At 30.3% G+C, this 21,568-nt stretch overlaps 1 pseudogene; it reads right to left on the bottom strand.

Annotated features, from left to right (window-relative positions):
• Positions 1–12,198, bottom strand: part of LOC149542156 (protein SEMI-ROLLED LEAF 2-like) — a 101,201-nt pseudogene extending 89,003 nt beyond the window's left edge.
• Positions 12,199–21,568: the final 9,370 nt, after the last annotated feature.

Genomic DNA, 21,568 nt, shown 5'->3' on the forward strand with positions numbered 1-21,568 from the left:
GGGTATGAAGCTATTATATCCAACCATTTGTTATAAGTTAAGAAATGCACTTCATTCCTAGCATGGAAATGATGCATCTGCATATGCAATTTTATCACCTTCAAAAACTATATTTGATCTTGATAGCTCAAAACATCTGATTGTTTGTTTTATTGTACCTAATCTGATTATAGTTCTACAAGAATTTGTAATCAACCTAGCTAATCAAAAACTAGACCAATTTAACTAGATTAAAGATTGTTTCTTTCTAAAAATATTTTCTATGATATTCTTTTGTAAAATTTCTTGCGAACTCTGCCCATTTTTTTGCGTCTGCATTTATTTTGTGTAGGATCTTGAGGTAAGTTACTTAGCATGGGTTGAGTGAGTTTTATTGTTTTATCATTTGGATTATGGAATATGTATGCATTTGGATCAAATTTTTTTCTATGCTAATATGTAGTAATCACCTTCAAAAAGATCTCTCTCTATATATAAAGACTATAGGTTGTGCAATTTGTCATGCATTACATCTAAATTTTCTTTGCCATTTCTTATAATTGTGTTTCAAGGTTTGGAACCAATTCAACATCCTTTGCATGGTTTAGAGGCAATGTCATTATGTAAGAGGCTTCTACAAGAGAATGAGCCTGGGTAAAAGCACAAAGCTCTGTCACTGTTTGTGATATCTTGTACCGTTTCAGTCGAAATGCTTTTGGTCGTAACGGCTCTATCCGTACACACAAATGACACATAATGACCTCATGATACATTTTTAGGTATTTTTATCCATATATATGTTAAGGGGACCTAGGGACTCCTACTAGGTCATTACGTCTGTTATAGGTTGTAATAGATATTCATATGTTTAATAGCACATAATAGACTGACCTTACTATCAACCTTAATAAAACTATATCCCATTTACTTTATTAACATTATGAACTCTAATTCAAACTACTAAATTAAGTCATGAGTTCTAAATTGTAAACAAACATTTTCCAACTAAACTCATTTACTTATCTAGTAACAAATTTTTCTATCCCTATGTCCTAACTCTCATCTACACTCCTCATAATAATCAAAGCATTTACATCAAAATTTAGATTTTAGTCAAGAATTATATTTTTTTATTGCATGTATGTACATGTGTACACTTAGTTATCATTTAATCAAGAAATTTTATTTTGTTTTTATTGCATATACATGTACATGTACGAATATTTATTTTTCACATTTGCATGAGCACATTACAATGTACATTAGATATGGTCTCTAAGATAATTTGTTTTAAAATACATATGCATGTTACATGATTGAATTTAGCACCATACATTTAATGTTGTGTATTTATATGTACATATGTTTCAAATTAAATTTAACTTTTAATTATTTTAATTTAAATAGACTTGTATGTTTATATTTGTATATATATGTATGTGCAGATCTCTAGATATTTATCACTCAGATTGTAGCTTCACATTCATATTCTCATATTTATTTTCATATATACATTATGGCATTCAGTTCTAGGGATCATGCTCCTGTATCCTCAGGGGATGCTAATGTTCATGGTGGGGGTCAGAGTGCTGAGTCTGGTATAGCACATAGATCGACCTCCTCCAACCATGATAGACAATAGTTATTTAGAGATACAGTGGCAAGATTATCTCGTGCTATGCAGGTTTTGGATACCTCACTTTCCTCTTCTACCACCCTCCCTAATAGGGAGAAGGTCATAGCGATGCGAGAGGAGTTATTTCATATGATTCAAACAGTTGAATCATACAACCCTTTTGATGATATGAGCATTGACAAATTTTATTCTTCTTTATCTCACAGTGTCACTGGCACTATGAAGTACACACAAATTGACACTAAGGTTTCCACTGGCATGGTGAAAACCATGTTTCCATCTAATGCAAATTTTCATAGAGTCAGATGCTACTCTATGACAAAGTTTACTTATCCACTCGTTGCACCATTGATGTATCCTTGTTGGTTGGCTACTCATCATAGATGGCCACAGAAGGATGAGTTCCCCTTATATTTTTGCAAACAATTGTTTGCAAAATTTGATTTACAATATGATGTTGACTATACAGATTATCCAGGGCATGTTGGGCAGGGTCAGGGGAGACTTTTTGATATATTTATACCCGTAGACACTCCTGTGCCCGTTAACAAACGGGCAATGGTGGGTCCAAATCTTTTGGTTATGCCGAGAGGTCCACAGATGGCAACTGCAGGTGAGAGTGTTCTTGATGACACAATTAGGACACAAATTTTTTTGAGCATCGCCACCGTCACCACATAGTTACACAAGATTTCTTCTAATTGATGTAGTTGATATATGCTACGGTCTTGAGGTATCACTCCCATAGCTGCATCATCTAGCACACTTGTTGATGATTGTTATGGAGTTGTAGACATACCTTCTCCTGTAGACATTTTTGTAGTCTTAGAGCTGGATGCATTGCATTGTTTGGCATCATATTTAGCATCTGATCTTTTAGATGCATATCGAGCATTATCTACACTCTTAGGGATTCCACTTCATGACATGAGCTCTCTAATTAGACATATTTTGTCACGTATAGTAGTCCCAGAGGATTCACAGAGGCAGGAGGACATTCCTGCACCTTCTACTACTCCTACTGATACACAGGCCCAGGCTACAGCACCAGCCCAAGCTACTTAGGACCCTACAACACCCCCCCTACTCAGGATCTCAGTGGCACCATATAGCTTGGTCTATTTACTTCCATGCTTTCAGATCAGGGCCACACTATTGACTTGGATGCTGATACTATTTTTTCATTACATGATTTAGATATCAGTTAGATCGACAGAGCATTACATAATGCTACAGTAAATATCTCTATATGTTTAGATTTATTTTTATTATAGTAAATAATATGTCTATATGTTTAAATTAATGTATGCGTGTGTGTTTTTGTATGTGTTATAGGGTTTGAGTGATACTATGTTACGTTTTGCTGATTTGCAGACACGGATAGATCCTACACGTCGTGAGTCCAAGGTATGTTACCATTTATATATATATATATTTGATTTATATACACATAGATCTTGATATAATTTTTCTGTACACATAATTAAATGGTTCACTTGTTATCATTTGACATAGGGTTCAGATGTAGCTGATAGACCCTTTTGGGTACAAGGCCCAGGATTAGGAGGGGGGATGTAGCTGATTAGATCATATGTGGCCTTTTAATTTATTACACACATGTTATGTCTAGATACATATTTATATGGATAGTTTGATGTTTTATATGTTATTTTCATATGCATACATTTTATATCCAGACACTTTGATGTCTTATATGTTATTTTCAGATACATGGTTTATATGGACACTTTGATGTTTTATATGTTATTTCTAGATACATGTTTATATGGAGATTTTGATGTTTTATATATGTTATTTCCAGACATTTGATCTACATGATCTATTTTTATACATTTGATATGGGTACATTATATTCTCCAGATACATGCACATGTATGTTATTGATCTTTTAATGTAGACATCTATTTTATTGATCTTTTCATGTCTTCATCTTTTATGTAACTTATGTATGTGTTATGCACATGTTTCTATATGTTATTCATATTTTCAATATTCAAGCTTACATGTATATGTATAGTTATTCATCTTAATGCCTTAATCTAAGTGTAATTAACTATATAATTTTAATGGTCGATGTACATAACAATATAACATATATTTAATGGCATGTCTTAATTAACTATATAATTAACTATATTTAGTCTAATTATATTTAATGTAGATCATGTATTAACTATATTTTATGACATGCCTTAATTAACTATAATTAACTATATGTAACCTAATTAACTATAACTAACTATATTTAATCTTATTAAATATATTTAATCTAATTATATTTAATGTCTTAATAATTAACTCTATTTAATGACTTAATTAACTGTATTTAATGACGTACATTATTAATTAACTATAATTAACAACATTTAATTAATAAAATATAATGTACATGTAATATGTAACATAGTTCATATAATATATACAAGTAAGAACATAACGATTATATACAAACATAAAGAATGTATCATATAAGAACATATAAAGATTATATGTACATACAAATACATACAAATACCAAAAATGTTGTCTTAAGGGGAGGTCCTAAGAGACCTGGTCTTAAATGAGATATCCATGTCGAATTTAAATAAAAATAACAATACATGTCTAATTTTGCATATGCAAGATAAATGATCCAATGTACAAAAATTTATAAAACAAATATCCTATCAATATTAAATATGAAAGTATAAGAGCTATATAGGCATAACTCAACTAGAGCTCCACAATAAGTACATAGGTAAACTAGAGCTCCACAAACAATGTATTTTTAGGATCCTCTCTACTTTTCATTATCTGTAGAAGTTTTTCATGTTCTTCAATATGCAATTTCCACTTTTGATTTCCATGACGTCCTTTTCTTTGTACTGCTTCAAATTTTAATTTTGTTGCTATAACATGGTTACTGTAGTGTAAAACCTTTTCTCCAGGCTTGTATTCAATAAATTCAATACCACTACCAATTACCCTTGTTTGTTGATAATATGTTCCCTTAGTAACAACTGATGCAATTGGATATGACTGTTCATCAGCATCTATAGTTCCTTCTAGCAACTTGTGTTTTGCTTTTGTGCATCTTAAAAGATAATAATCCACATTTTCCGCATTATCTAGTAAGGCTTGAACTACAAAAATATCTCTTGCATGTATATAAAAAGATAAATATAAATTAATTTTAAAACAAATATACATGTATATTAATTTATATATATGTATATATGCACACAAACCTGCCACAACTAAATCAGAAATGCGCTCATAATCAGCTAAATATACAGGATCATGAATGTCAATGTCAATGTCAACATCTTCAAAAGGAGGCTTTCTAACTATCTACTTCAAATCCCAATGTGAAACATATCCATTCCCAATATTTTCACATGCACTCACTACATTGTCCTTAATGTAGTCATCACAAAAACATGTTTTCTCTCTTACTTTAAGTACTAGAGGTTTATGGTTTCCTGTAGTCATCACTTGATGTAAACTTCTAATTCCAGGAATTGTTTGACAATTGTAAGGATTAGATCGATCTATATCTGTTACAAATACAAAAACTAATTGTCATATTTCAAAATAAATATTTAATTAAAAACTCAACTTGATTTGAAAAAGACATTAAAAATAAATATAACTTAGTTCACCTTTCACCTCCCAAAAGTAACGCTTATTGTATTCAGTATCTCAAGTAACAAAATAAACTTTGCACCATTCAACAATTTGATTTGCGCTCTCTATCCTATTCCCTGTATATACATAAAATATGCATGTATATATAAAATTTAAAATATATGCTATTAGAGCATTAAACATGTACATTTAAAAAAAGCATATATTTATCTACAAGTTCATGTTGTCAAAGCACACGTTTTATACATGCTCCTCCTTCGTCATGCTCCCCTTTTCCATGTCCACTTTCAAAGAAATTCCATAAAAACTTAACATTGGTTCTAGCATGTTGCATTGCTAACCAATTAAATGCTTTTGCGGATTTGAATTGTCCTGTGAACGTGAAACATGATAAGTATCTACAATTATCCAAGTACATTTATCAATTAAAAATAGACATGTCCAAATAAATACAAGTTAAAATAAAGTTAAATAAATGTGTAACTATTTCGTGTATACTAACCTGCACATCCATCAGACCAAATCCAGTGCTCTGAAACATTTATTCTATGATTTTTGAGATCTTCAGAGAACATTGCAAAACAATGAGCCACATAACTCCTGTCATGAACTTTATCATCACTAATATAGAAATGAACCTCTTTGATGATGATGTGTTCATTTTCATCCAATCTTTCTATCTTATCCACCTCAAATTGTGCATGTCTATAGGTCACTTGCACAAATATTGCAACTTGTTCAGAATGATAATATTGGCTTTGGAGCACTGTATGAGGTGCAAATGTATAATTCTCAGAAAAATATACAACTGAAAGTATACAACCAGGTGGAAAACAATTTTTGGAATCAGGAAACTGTTTAGCTTGCCATCGTGCACCATGGCAATGTTGGATATGTGGATATATCAACGGACGAAACTTGGCCATGAACTCATCATAATGCAATTCACTCTCCTTCAATACAATTTTTCTAGATTCATCCCCTCTATCATTTCAGTATGTCTCATATTCATATCTCATCCATGAAACTGGTGTGGATTCATTAATATTCTCAACTTGAATAATTTCAAAAAATTTGTGTAAATCTGTACAATCTTCACACTGATTTTTGATGCATTGCACTTTGAATTCATCTGAATCTTCTAATTTATCACATAATATGGACCTCACAAATTGTGTTGTACTGCTAGGGATGACCAAATTAGGATCAAGTATTGCCATCACATTTTTAAATGATTGCAAGTGTAGACCAAATTCAACATGATTTCTACAACAACAAGTTTCTCGCATCTTATTTATGTGTACAAAGGAAGGACATAAAGTCTCAAACATTCTCTAATATATTTTGACATTTGAAAATTCTTGTTTGAATGCTTCAAAAAGTTCACTTTGAGTTATATCTATAAAATGTTTTGGATGTTCAATTTTGGCCCCTATTTCTTGATCTTTAATTTGTATAGTATCATGCCTATTGGAAGAAACATGAGAATGTGTGGTCCAAAATTCAATAACTTGTCTTTTTACTTCGTTAGAAATCTTGTCTTTTTGAGGAACTCTACAAATATTCACCCAGTTATTCTCAATGTTATCATCTAGCATATTTCTCCTCTTGATGTATCTCTGGACAATTCTTCTAGATATATGTAGTACATCAAAAATTGCACGTACCTGATTTCTATGTGTCAATTTTCTACTAGATATAGTAGTCATCAATGCTCTATGTGCATTACTCAAATCACCTCCTCGAGTTGTGTTGTCAATTTTGTTATAAGCATTTTGAAAATTTTCAACTATTGTTTTATTAATATTATGGGCATGGCTTTTCCTGTTATCAACACCCAACAACTCTAAAACAAGTCTCATATCTTTTCTTCTAAATAACTTGACAAATAATTGTGCCTGTCCAAATATACTTTTATCCTTGAAATATTCATCCCACATGTTCTGACAATGCTTTCTGATAGTGTTATCATTTGTCATATCTTTAGATGGAATTTGGTTAAAAATTAGTTCTTCATCCAAATCCATCAAATTTTTTATGCTTTCTAATTTTTCTCTATCAATAGAATTGCCAATTTCTTCCTCTTCATTACTTTCATTTTCTTCATGAATCTCATCATGTTCAGGAATTTTAGTAGGTTGGTTTTGAGCATGTTTTGTATGGCCTTTCATTTTGTCATCTCTTTTTCTATCATATTTCCTTGATCTTTTTCTTTTACTACCCATTGAATATTTCCATCTATAGAAAAATAAATAAATAAATTTAGATTTCACTAAATATCAGCTAATGGTTCAATATATAATACATAAAAATGAAAATAATTAGAAGAGAAAAAAAGCACCTTCAAAATATTCAATCCTTTCCAATATTGATTAAATCCGCAAAATAGCTTTTGAAAATTGCTTCAAAATTAATTATTTTTTGCAAATCTTCTTCCAATTTTTGCTGTCCCTGTATATTTAATTTTTTGAAAAAAGGAATACAATATTTTTTTATATCAAATAGTCACATTAACTGCTAGCAGTTTCTCATGCCGATAGGGGTTTCGACCAAAACCGTTTTGGCCATAACCGTTACGGCTGAAACAATTTTGACCGTAACCATTATAGTCGAAACTGTTCTGGCCAAAACAGTCTATGTGGCAGCCAAACAAGAAAAAATTAGAACTTCTGTAAACATCTCACTTTGAAGGCCAATTTGACCTACTAAATTGAAGTACTTTTTAAAACTAAAAATATACTTTTGTAGTTCTCGGAGTCACGATTATGATTGTATAATTTTTTTAAAGTTTTGATTATGAATAGTATGTTATAATTTGAAAATATTACAAGCAGGTATCTTAAGATTCATGAAGATGTCTATTCAAAAATAAGAAAAAAATAGTAAATCATGTTAAAAAATTAATTTTTTTTTTATGGTGCACTAGAGGAGAGAGTCTTCTTCAAGAATATGTAATTTTTTTAAAAAAATATGTAGATTTGATGGAAAAATTTTGACGGGAGATAAAAACTATTTATTTTTGATAACTTTGACTTTGACCAGTTATAACTTCAAAAATATTAGCTAAATTTCAATTTTTCTTTTTTGTTGGACCAGGTATACATGTTGCCTCTAACATATTCCAAAATCAAACCAAAATATGAATATTTGCATATATTTGTTTGACGGGAAAAAAACTCTATATTTTTAGTATTTTTAAAAAATTAAAAAATACACTTTAAAAATTCAAAAATAAATAAAATTTTCACTCAATTTTTTAAAATAAAATTATAGACAAAAAATTAATCCAATTTTACACATTTCATTAGTTAACATCATCTTCAAATTCTAAGCACAAATGCCACTTTTATTTCGTTAAAGTTGAAGACTTTAAATTCTGATATCACTTCTCCTTTATAAAAGGTGACACAGGTTTGTGCTTTTACCCGCCTCATGATTACAAAATTTATACATAGAAGTAGAACTCTCTTATTCAACTCCTTACACTCAATTATTTACTAAACCTATTCTTCTAGTAGTGAAAATAACTGCTACAAATTCATAGAATCCAAGGGACCTTAAACCTATGCTACCATTTTTGGAGACATGGGAGAAGTTACTACAAGATTTGATACTTCATAACATTCTAGATCATATAGTAATGCCCAAATTAACAAAAATAATAGATACTATGGATCCTCACAGGAAGACAAACACATGCATGGTTACATTGTTGGCTTCCATTGTTGGGCTAGTGTATGGAGGCTTTATATCCAACCATTTATTATAAGATGCGGAATGCAATTGATGACTAGAATGTAAGTGATGTGTTTGCATATGCAATTTTATCACCTTCAAAAATCGTATTTGATCTTGCTAGTTAGGAACAACTGGCTGTCTGTTTTATTGCACCTGATCTAATAATTGTTCTGCAAGAATTTATAAATGACCTAGCTAATTAGAAACTAGAACAATTTAACTGGGATATGGCTTGTTTCTTTCTAAAAATATCTTCTATGATATGTTTTTGTAAAATTTCTTGCGAAGTTTGCCCATTTTTTGTGCTCTACATTATTTTTGTGTAACATCTTGAGGTAAGTCACTTAGCACAAGTTGGGTGAGTTTTATTGTTTTATCATTTAGATTTTGGAATATGTATGCAAATGGATCAATTTTTATGTTGTGAGATAATATGTAATAAGCACCTTGAAAAATGTGTCTCTTAATATATAAATAGATACATGTTTAGAAGGCAATATAAAGACATGAACATTTACATAGATACCACTTCTCACCCTTGAAGAAAATCTAGAGCAAGGGCACATAGATAACAAGGGAATGACATGACAATGAAATCATAGAACAAGGGCATGAAAATGAAATTTAGAGATCACAGGGGAATAGTAACAGAATGCACTGATCACAAGGGCATATGAGCATTTACAACTCTCCACCTCTTTCACACATAGCTCTCCATAAAAATAAAAAAAGGGGAATGATTTATGTCATATCTTCTTTTTCTTTTTGTTTATGCTCACACAAGAATCAAAATTACAACATCAAATTCAGTATTGCAATGACATCAAAGATAATTATAAAATAAAACATGAAAATCACCACAAATTACACTGTCATCACAAATTGTCATCACAATTAGACCCCAAATGCTATAGTGTAACTGGAAATGATTGATAGCTAACTCAAACACATATGTAACCTTATTTGATTTATTTTCCAGCTCTCTAACTATTTCATCATTAAATTTGAAAAAAAAGATCTTATACAAAGATATTATGATATCACATATTGAGAAGATAAATGTTTGGTCATATATCAATGCTTAATGGAGTGATACAAAAAGTGTTAAGTGTTCTTGGGTATGAAGGAGATTACATTTATATCTCTTACTACCATTTAAATATATATAGAATAATAGGTTAACACCTTTTTTAAAGGATTATAGTAATGAAATAAACATTTTTTTCTATCCCTTTCACCCATGATAAAGTTATGATCATGTGTAGAGTTATGAAGTATATTGGACATTAAGAAAATATTGTTTTAATATCTCTGATTGTCAATGAAGTTTCCCCAAAGGATACCAAGTATTTTAAAACATAAATGAGATATTATTTTGGTCTATTTTATGCCTAATAGTTTGTAATAAAATTTAAATATTAACTCAATGGTTAATGATGTTCATATTTTTTGAAAACTAGAGAGGTTTTTTTACTCGTCTCTATGATTCATCATAAAGCATGAAAAACAAATTGGATCCACCATGGATAACAATAGTAGTTTATATATGCATCAAGACGATATTAAAGCATCAATTAAATGAAATTAATTTTCTTTGATATTTGATTTTTAAAAAGTGGCAATGTCAAGGTAATAAATATAAAACTTACTAATTGGCATTAATTTCTAGATCAACAACAAAGATTGAAAGACATAGAATGGTTGTACTAACTATAGCATCTTAAAATGGACGCACTTTCCTTTTAAGACCTTTTACAACCATTTTCAAAACACCTTTCTTAGACCATGGATTAAATTGTACTCAATGTCCTCTTTTCCCTATCTCCTTCCACTTACTTCCCTTTTCCTTCTAGCGACTACCCAAGCTTGTTGTGGATCCCATGTCATGGTCTCTAAGACTAGGTCAACCTAGGTTGACCTAGAGTAGACTACGTCAACCTAGGTTAACCTAGAATGAAGTAGGTCAACCTGATCTAGGTCAAGGTAAACTAGGTCTACCATTTTTGCACACTTTACAAAGATCAGGGCTCGAAATGCCTCAAGAGTTTATATGGTCTAACTTTACTCTCCAATCAAATTATATTTTTTCCCCGCTAAAAATTCTTATATTAGAGGGATTGGAGGATTTAGTTTCATAATCAAATTATAGCATATCATGCAATCCAATTTCATCTCTCAAGATCAAGTATTCTTATCCTTTTGAAAATAAGCAAGCTATTAAACGAGTTCAAGCATTAAAGGATCCTTTGTGCATATTTCCTCTACAATATCTAGATTATTGTTGGTCATCAAGGGAGGATATCTACACCAAGTTATTCATTATCTTCTATGTTGATGCACATTTACATTGATGAAAACATGATGGGATTATGGTAGATCCATTGTAAATTATGGAGATACCCTACATTACTAATTCAATATCTACAACAGGCAACAAGACAAAATCCTTATTGAAAAGCATTTTAAGCAAGGTGAATCCTAACATATATATTATTTTCAATCATTTGCATTTGCATCTATCATTTACAAAGTTGATTCCTCAATATAGGGCTTGACTAATGACAACCCTCATCGAAACAAACAAAAAAAACCCTTCATTTTATGTGTGTAGGAGAAGCTAGTAGAATTTCAAATGAAAATCTAGAAATAAATCCTTGGGATCTTCTCAAAGAAGTTGGTTAGACTTTGTTACAATATAATTGAACTACATCAACTTTGTGGGAATCGGTCATTCTAGGTTGACCTGATGCTTTCTTCTTTAGTGGATGAATGATTTCTAGGTTTTGTATCTTTCATCATTTCATTCAAGAATCCCTAGTTGAATATTTAGAAATGGGCTTGGATCTATGACTTTCAAAGCTAAAATACATTTTCTACTACATATTTGAAGTTGAGTATTTTATATTTTATTTTTGGGTAAAAGCACAAAGCTCTGTCACCATTTGTGATATCTTGTACCGTTTAGACCGAAACGCTTTTGACCGTAAGAGTTTTTCCCGTAATGGCTCCGACCGTACACACGTGGCAGTTTCACGCACCTACGTAGTGCATACCATTTCAGCCGAAACCCTTTCAGCTGAAAGGGTTCTGGTCGAAACCTTGAGCCGGAATAAAACCCACCGCAAACCTCTAGTGGCTATCATTGTTACTGTTACGATTTCTGGATGTTTGGAGAGCGGGTTAAGGGTTTCAGCCATAACTGGTTAGTGGTTTTTTCCTCCCCATTTTTTAATAGTTTTTAAATGTATTTTTTTATTTATAGATGTTAATCGTACTTAAAATAGTTGTTTTTGACGTATTTTGTGAGTGAAATGCTTAAAATTGTTTATTTTTTAATATGTTTAAATTATTTTAATTATTTTAGATTATTTTAGAATGGTATTTAAATTAATTTGTTAGCAAAAATGTAGTTAAACATGAGATAAAAATGTAATAAAACATTAATTAAAAGTGTAGAAAAATATTAAGTTAAAATATAGAAAGATATTAGGAAAAACATTAGGTTAAAATATAGAAAAACATTAGGAAAAACATTACGTTAAAAAATAGAAAAACATTAGGTTAAAATTTAGAAAAACATTAGGAAAAACATTAGGTTAAAATATAGAAATATATTAGGTTATGAGGTAAACATGTAGAAAAATATTAGTAAAAAATGTAGCAAACCTTTAGGGGACATTATTCAGTTTCTAACATAACCTGATGGATCTAGAGGTGAAACAATAATATCTTATGGTGAAATTAATTTTGACATTAAATACACCTTCTAACATAACCTTATATTAACTAAAATCATAACCCATACCAGATTCTAACCATAACATAGGCCCTCTACTAACCGAATGAACCACACTTAGATATTGATGATGTTCATTTTAACATTTAGTTATTGCTAGGTAATAATGAGTCTTACATTACCAAACAACACATTAAGATCACTTATGGCAACTATTTTTTTCAATACGTTATCCATATACATGTGTGTCTTAAGGGGACATAGGAGTCGTAATAGGTCATACTATTTTTTATAGGTTCTAATAAGTCTTAATATGTATTATTAGGATATAATAGGTCTTATTAGGTAATGATGATTCTTACATTACCAAATGACACATAACGACCTCATGATACATTTCTAGGTATTTTTATCCATATATATGTTAAGGGGACCTAGGGACTCCTACTAGGTCATTACGTCTGTTATAGGTTGTAATAGGTATTCATATGTTTACTAGCACATAATAGGTATTGTCAGGTAATAATGAGTCTTACATTACCAAACAACACATTAAGATCACTTATGTCAACTGCATTTTTCAATACGTTATCCATACATGTGTGTCTTAACGGGACATAGGAGTCGTAATAGGTCATACTATTTTTTATAGGTTCTAATAAGTCTTAATATGTATTATTAGGATATAATAGGTCTTATTAGGTAATGATGATTTTTACATTATCAAATGACACATAACGACCTCATGATACATTTTTAGGTATTTTTATCCATATATATGTTAAGGGGACCTAGGGACTCCTACTAGGTCATTACGTCTGTTATAGGTTGTAATAGGTATTCATATGTTTACTAGCACATAATAGACTGACCTTACTATCAACCTTAATAAAACTATATCCCATTTACTTTATTAACATTCTTAACTCTAATTCAAACTACTAAATTAAGTCATGAGTTCTAAATTGTAAACTAACATTTGCTAACTATACTCATTTACTTATCTAGTAACAAATTTTTGTATCCCTATGTCCTAACTCTCATCTACACTCCCAATAATCATCAAAATTTAGATTTTAGTCAAGAATTATATTTTTTTATTGCATGTATTTACATGTGTACACTTAGTTATCATTTAATCAAGAAATTTTATTTTATTTTTATTGCATATACATGTACATGTACGAATATTTATTTTTCAGATTTGCATGAGCACGTTACAATGTACATTAGATATGGTCTCTAAGATAATTTGTTTTAAAATACATATGTATGTTACATGATTGAATTTAGCACCATACATTTAATGTTTTGTATTTATATGTACATGTGTTTCAAACTAAATTTAACTTTTAATTATTTTAATTTAAATAGACTTGTATGTTTATATTTGTATATATATGCATGTGCAGATCTCTAGATATTTATCACTCAGATTGTAGCTTCACATTCATATTCTCATATTTATTTTCATATATACATTATGGCATCCAGTTCTGGGGATCGTGCTCTTGCATCCTCAGGGGATGCCAGTATTTGTGGTGGGGGTCAAAGTTCTGAGTCTGGTATAACACGTAGATCGACCTCCTCCACCCATGATAGACAACAGTTATTTAGAGATACAGTGGTGAGATTATCTCATGCTATGTAGGTTTTGGATACCTCGCTTTCCTCTTTTACCACCCTTCCTGATAGGGATAAGGTCATAGTGATGCGAGAGGATTTATTTCGTATGATTCAGACAGTTGAATCATACAACCCTTTTGATGATATGAGCATTGAGACATTTTATTCTTCTTTATCTCACAGTGTCACTGGCACTGTGAAGTACACACAGATTGACATTGAGGTTTCCACTGGCATGGTGAAAACCATGTTTCCATCTTATGCAGATCATTGCAGAGTCAGAGGCTACTCTATGACAAAGTGTGCTGATCCACTCATTGCACCATTGATGTATCCTCATTGGTTGGCTACACATCATAGATGGCCATAGAAGGATGAGTTCCCCCTATATTTTTGCAAATAATTGTTTGTAGAATTTCATTTACACTATGATGTTGACTATATAGATTATCTAGGGCATGTTGGGCAGGGTTAGGGGAGACTTTCTGTCAGATTTAGACCCGTGGACACTCTTGCGCTCGTTAACAAATGGGCAATGGTGGGTCCAAATCTTTTGGTTATGCCGAGAGGTCCACAGATGGCTACTGTAGGTGAGAGTGTTCCTGATGACACAATTAGGACACAAATTTTTTGAGCATCACCACCATCACCACACAGTTACATGAGATTTCTTCTGATCGATGTAGTCGATATATGCTACGGTCTCAAGGTACTCCTCCCACAGTTGCATCATTTAGCACACTTGTTGATGATGATTATGGAGTTGCAGACATACCTTCTCCTATAGACATTTTTGCAGTCTTAGAGGTGGATGCATTGCATCGTTTGGCATCATATTTAGCATCTGATCTTTTAGATGCATATCGATCATTATCTACACTCTTAGGGATTCCACTTCATGACATGAGCTCTTAGATTAGACATATTTTGTCACGTACAGCAGTCCCAGAGGACATTCCTGCACCTTCTACTACTCCTACTGCTACATAGGCCTAGGCTACAACACCAACCCTAGCTACTCAGGACCCTACATCCCCCCCCCTACCCCCCCCCCCCCCCCTACTCAGGATCTTAGTGGCACCATACAGCCTGGTTTATTTACTTCCATGCTTTCAGATCAGGGCCGCACTATTGACTTGGATGCTGATACTATTTTTTCATTAAATGATTCAGATATCAGTCAGATCGGCAGAGCATTACATAATGCTACGGTAAATATCTCTATATGTTTAGATTTATTTTTATTATAGTAAATAATATGTCTATATATTCAAATTAATGTATATGTGTGTGTTTTTGTATGTGTTATAGGGTTTGAGTGATAGTATGTTACGTTTTGCTGATCTGCAGACACCAACAAATCTTACACGTCGTGAGTCCTAGGTATGTTACAATTTCTATATATATATATATATATATATATATATATATGATTTATATACATGTACATCTTGATATAATTTGTCTATACACATAATTAAATGGTTCACTTGTTATCATTTGACACAGGGTTTAGATGCAGCTGATAGACCCTTTTGGGGACAAGGCCTAGGATAAGGAGGGGGGATGTAGCTGATTATATCATATGTAGCCTTTTATTTTATTACACACATGTTATGTCTAGATACATATTTATATGGATAGTTTGATGTTTTATATGTTATTTTCATATGCATACATTTTATATCCAGACACTTTGATGTCTTATATGTTATTTTTAGATACATGGTTTATATGGACACTTTGATGTTTTATATGCTATTTCTAGATACGTGTTTATATCATGGACACTAAATGATGTTTTATATGTTATTTCTAGATACATGCTTATATGGAGATTTTAATGTTTTATATATGTTATTTCCAGACATTTGATCTACATGATCTATTTTTATACATTTGATATGGGTACATTATATTCTCTAGATATATGCACATGTATGTTATTGATCTTTTAATGTAGACATCTATTTTATTGATATTTTCATGTCTTCATCTTTTATGTAACTTATGTATGTGTTATGCACATGTTTCTATATGTTATTCATATTTTCAATATTCAAGTTTACATGTATATGTATAGTTATTCATCTTAATGCCTTAAGCTAAGTGTAAATAAATATATAATTTTAATGGTCGATGTACATAACAATATAACATATATTTAATGACATGTCTTAATTAACTGTATAATTAACTATATTTAGTCTAATTAAATTTAATGTAGATCATGTATTAACTATATTTAATGACATGCGTTAATTAACTATAATTAACTATATTTAACCTAATTAACTATAACTAACTATATTTAATCCTATTAACTATATTTAATCTAATTATATTAATGTCTTACTAATTAACTCTATTCAATGACTTAATTAACTATATTTAACCTTTAAATTAACTATAGTTAATCTAATTATATTTAATATCTTAATAATTAACTCTATTTAATGACTTAATTAACTACATTTAATGACATACATTCTTAATTAACTATAATTAACAGCATTTAATTAATAAAATATAATGTACATGTAATATGTAACATAGTTCATATAACATATACATGTAAGAACATAACGATCATATACAAACATAAAGAATGTATCATATAAGAACATATAAAGATTATATGTACATACAAATACATACAAATACTAAAAAGGTTGTCTTAAGGGGAGGTCCTAAGAGACCTCATCTTAAATGAGATATCCATGTCGAATTTAAATAAAAATAACAATACATGTCTAATTTTGCATATGCAAGATAAATGATCCAATGTACAAAAATTTATAAAATAAATATCCTATCAATATTTAAAAATATGAAAGTATAAGAGCTATACAGGTATAACTCAACTAGAGCTCCACAATAAGTACATAGGTAAACTAGAGCTCCACGAACAATGTATTGGTAGGATCCTCTCTACTTTTTATTATTTCTAGAAGTTTTTCATGTTCTTCAATAGGAAATTTTCACTTTTGATTTCCATGACGTCCTTTTCTTTGTACTGCTTCAAATTGTAATTTGGTTGCTATAACATGGTTACTGTAGTGTAAAACCTTTTCTCCAGGCTTGTATTCAATAAATTCAATACCACTACCAATTACCCTTGTTTGTTGATAATATTTTCCTTCAATAACAATTGATCCAATTGGATATGACTGTTCATCAGCATCTATAGTTCCTTCTAGCAACTTGTGTTTTGCTTTTGTGGATCGTAAAAGATAATAGTTCACATTTTCTGCATTATCTGGTAAGGCTTGATTTGCAAAAATATCTCCTGCATGTATATAAAAAGATAAATATAAATTAATTTTAAAACAAATATACATGTATATTAATTATATATATGTATATATGCACACAAACCTACCACAACTAAATTAGAAATGCACTCATAATCAGCTGAATATACAGGATCATGAATGCCAATGTCAATGTCAACATCTTCAAACGGAGGCTTTCTAACTATCTCCTTCAAATCCCAATGTGAAACATATCCATTCCCAATATTTTCACATGCACTCACTACATTGTCCTTAATGCAGTCATCACAAAAACATGTTTTCTCTCTTACTTTAAGTATAAGAGCTTTATGGTTTCCTGTAGTCATCACTTGATCTAAATTTCTAATTCTAGGAATCGTTTGACAATTGTAAGGATTAGATCTATCTATATCTGTTACAAATACAAAAACTAATTGTCATATTTCAAAATAAATATTTAATTAAAAACTCAACTTGATTTGAAAAAGACATTAAAAATAAATATAACTTAGTTCACCTTTCACCTCCCAAAAGTAACGCTTCTTGTATTTAGTATCTCAAGTAGCAAAATGGACTTTGCACCATTCAACAATTTAATTTGCACTCTCTATCCTATTCCCTGTATGTACATAAAATATGCATGTATATATAAAATTTAAAATATATGCTATTAGAGTATTAAACATGCACATTTAAAAAATGCATATATTTACCTGCAAGTTCATGTTGTCGAAGTGCACATTTTATACATGATCCTGCTCCATCATGCTCCCCTTTTTCATGTCCGCTTTCAAAGAAATTCCATAAAAACTTAACATTGGTTCTAGCATGTTGCATTGCTAACCCATTAAATGCTTTTGCAGATTTGAATTGTCCTGTGAATGTGAAACATGATAAGTATCTACAATTATCCAAGTACATATATCAAATAGAAATAGACATGTCCAAATAAATACAAGTTAAAATAAAGTTAAATAAATGTGTAACTATTTCATGTATACTAACCTGCACATCCATCAGACCAAATCCAATGCTCTTTAACATTTATTCCACGATTTCTGAGATCTTCAGAGAACATTGCAAAATAATGAGCCACATAACTCCTATCATGAACTTTATCATCACTAATATAGAAATGAACCTCTTTGATGATGATGCATTCATTTTCATCCAATCTTTCTATCTGATCCACCTCAAATTGTGCATGTCTATAGGACACTTGCACAAATATTGCAACTTGTTCAGAATGATAATATCTGCTTTGGAGCTCTATATGAGGTGCAAATTTATAATTCTCAAAAAAATCTACAACTGAAAGTATACAACTAGGTGGCAAACAATTTTTGGAATCACGAAACTATTTAGCTTTCCATCGTGCACCATGACAATGTTGGATATGTGGATATATCAATAGACAAAACTTGGCCATGAACTCATCATAATGCAATTCACTCTCCTTCAATACAATTTTTTTGGATTCATCCCCTCTATCATTTTGGTATGTCTCATATTCATATCTCATCCATGAAACTAGTGTGGACTCATTAATATTCTCAACTTGCATAATTTCAAAAAATTTGTGTAAATCTGCACAATCTTCACACTAATTTTTGATGCATTGCACTTTGAATTCATCTGAATCTTCTAATTTATCACATAATATGGACCTCACAAATTGTGTTGTACAACTAGGGATGACCAAATTAGGATCAAGTATTGCCATAACTTTTTTAAATGATTGCAAGTGTAGACTAAATTCAACATGATTTCTACAACAACAAGTTTCTCGCATCTTATTTATGCGTAAAAAGGAAGGACATAAACTCTCAAACATTGTCTGACATATTTTGACATTTGAAAATTCTTATTTGAATGGTTCAAAAAGTTCACTTTGAGTTATATCTATGAAATGTTTTGGATGTTCAATTTTGGCCCCTATTTCTTGATCTTTAATTTGTATAGTATCACGCCTATTGGAAGAAATACGAGAATGTGTGGTCCAAAATTCAATAACTTGTCTTTTTACTTCTTCAAAAATCCTATCTTTTTGAGGAACTCTACAAATATTCACCCAGTTATTCTCAATGTTATCATCTATCATATTTCTCCTCTTGATGTATCTCTGGACAGTTCTTCTAGATATATGTAGTACATCAGAAGTTGCACGTACCTATTTTCTATGTGTCAATTTTCTACTAGATATAGTAGTCATCAATGCTCTACGTGCATTACTCAAATCACCTCCTCGAGTTGTGTTGTCAATTTTGTTATAGGCATTTTGCAAATTTTTAACTATTGTTTTATTAATATTATGGGCATGGCTTTTCCTGTTATCAACACCCAACAACTCTAAAATAGGTCTCATATCTTTTCTCCTAAATAACTTGACAAATAATTGTGCTTGTCCAAATATACTTTTATCCTTGAAATATTCATCCCACATGTTCTGACAATGCTTTCTGATAGTGTTATCATTTATCATATCTTTAGATGGAATTTGGTTAAAAAGTAATTCTTCATCCAAATCCATCAAATTTTTTATGCTTTCTAATTTGTCTCTATCAATAGAACTGCTAATTTCTTCCTCTTCATTACTTTCATTTTCTTCATGAATCTCATCATGTTTAGGAATTTCAGTAGGTTGATTTTGAGCATGTTTTGTATGGCCTTTCATTTTGTCATCTCTTTTTCTATCATATTTTCTTGATCTTTTCCTTTTACTACCCATTGAATATTTCAATCTATAGAAAAAAAAAAATTAGATTTCACTAAATATCAGCTAATGGTTCAATATATAATACATAAAAATAAAAATAATTAGAAGAGAAAAAAATCACCTTCAAAATATTCAATCCTTTGCAATATTGATTAAATCTGCAAAATAGTTGTTGAAAATTGCTTCAAAATTAATTGTTTTTCGCAAATCTTCTTCCAATTTTCGTTGTCCCTGTATATTTAATTTTTTAAAAAAAGGAAAACAATATTTTTTTATATCAAATAGTCACATTAACCACTAGCAGTTTCTCATGTCGACAAGGGTTTCGATCAAAATCATTTTGGTCATAACTGTTATGGCCGAAACTGTTCCGGTCGAAACAGTCTATGTGGCAGCCTATGTGGCAGCCAAACAAGCAAAAATTAGAACTTCTGTAAACATCTCACTTTGAAGGCCAATTTGACCTACTAAATTGAAGTATTTTTTAAAACTAAAAATATACTTTTGTAGTTCTTGGAGTCACGATTATGATTGTATAATTTTTTTAAAGTTTTGATTATGAATAATATATTATAATTTAAAAATATTACAAGTAGGTATCTTAAGATTCAGGAAGATGTCTATTCAAAAATAAGAAAAAATAGTAAATCATTATAAAAAATTAAATTTTTTTTATGGTGCACTAAAGGAGAGAGTCTTCTTCAAGAATATGTAATTTGTTTTAAAAAATATGTAGATTTGATGGAAAAAGTTTGACGAGAGAAAAAAATTGTCTATTTTTGATAACTTTGACTTTGACCAGTTATAACTTCAAAAATATTAGCCAAATTTCAATTTTTATTTTTTGGTGCACCAAGTATACATGTTAACTCTAACATATTCCAAAATCAAACCAAAATATGAACATTTTCATATATTTGTTTGATGGGAAAAAAACTCTATATTTTTAGTATTTTTAAAAAATTAAAAAATACACTTTAAAAATAAAAAAATAAAAAAAATTTTCGCTCGATTTTTTTTACAAAAATTATAGACATAAACTTCATCCAATTTTACACATTTCATTAGTTTACATCATCTTCAAATTCTAAGCACAAATGCCACTTTTATTTCATTAAAGTTGAAGACTTTAAATTCTTATATCACTTCTCCTTTTAAAGGTGACGTAGGTTTGTGCTTTTACCCTTCCTTTCATACCTTTGACCTAGATTTAT

This window comes from Cupressus sempervirens, chromosome 8, assembly GCF_028749045.1.
Source record: "Cupressus sempervirens isolate cs-2001-9-10 chromosome 8, ASM2874904v1, whole genome shotgun sequence".
Classification (NCBI taxonomy): domain Eukaryota; kingdom Viridiplantae; phylum Streptophyta; class Pinopsida; order Cupressales; family Cupressaceae; genus Cupressus; species Cupressus sempervirens.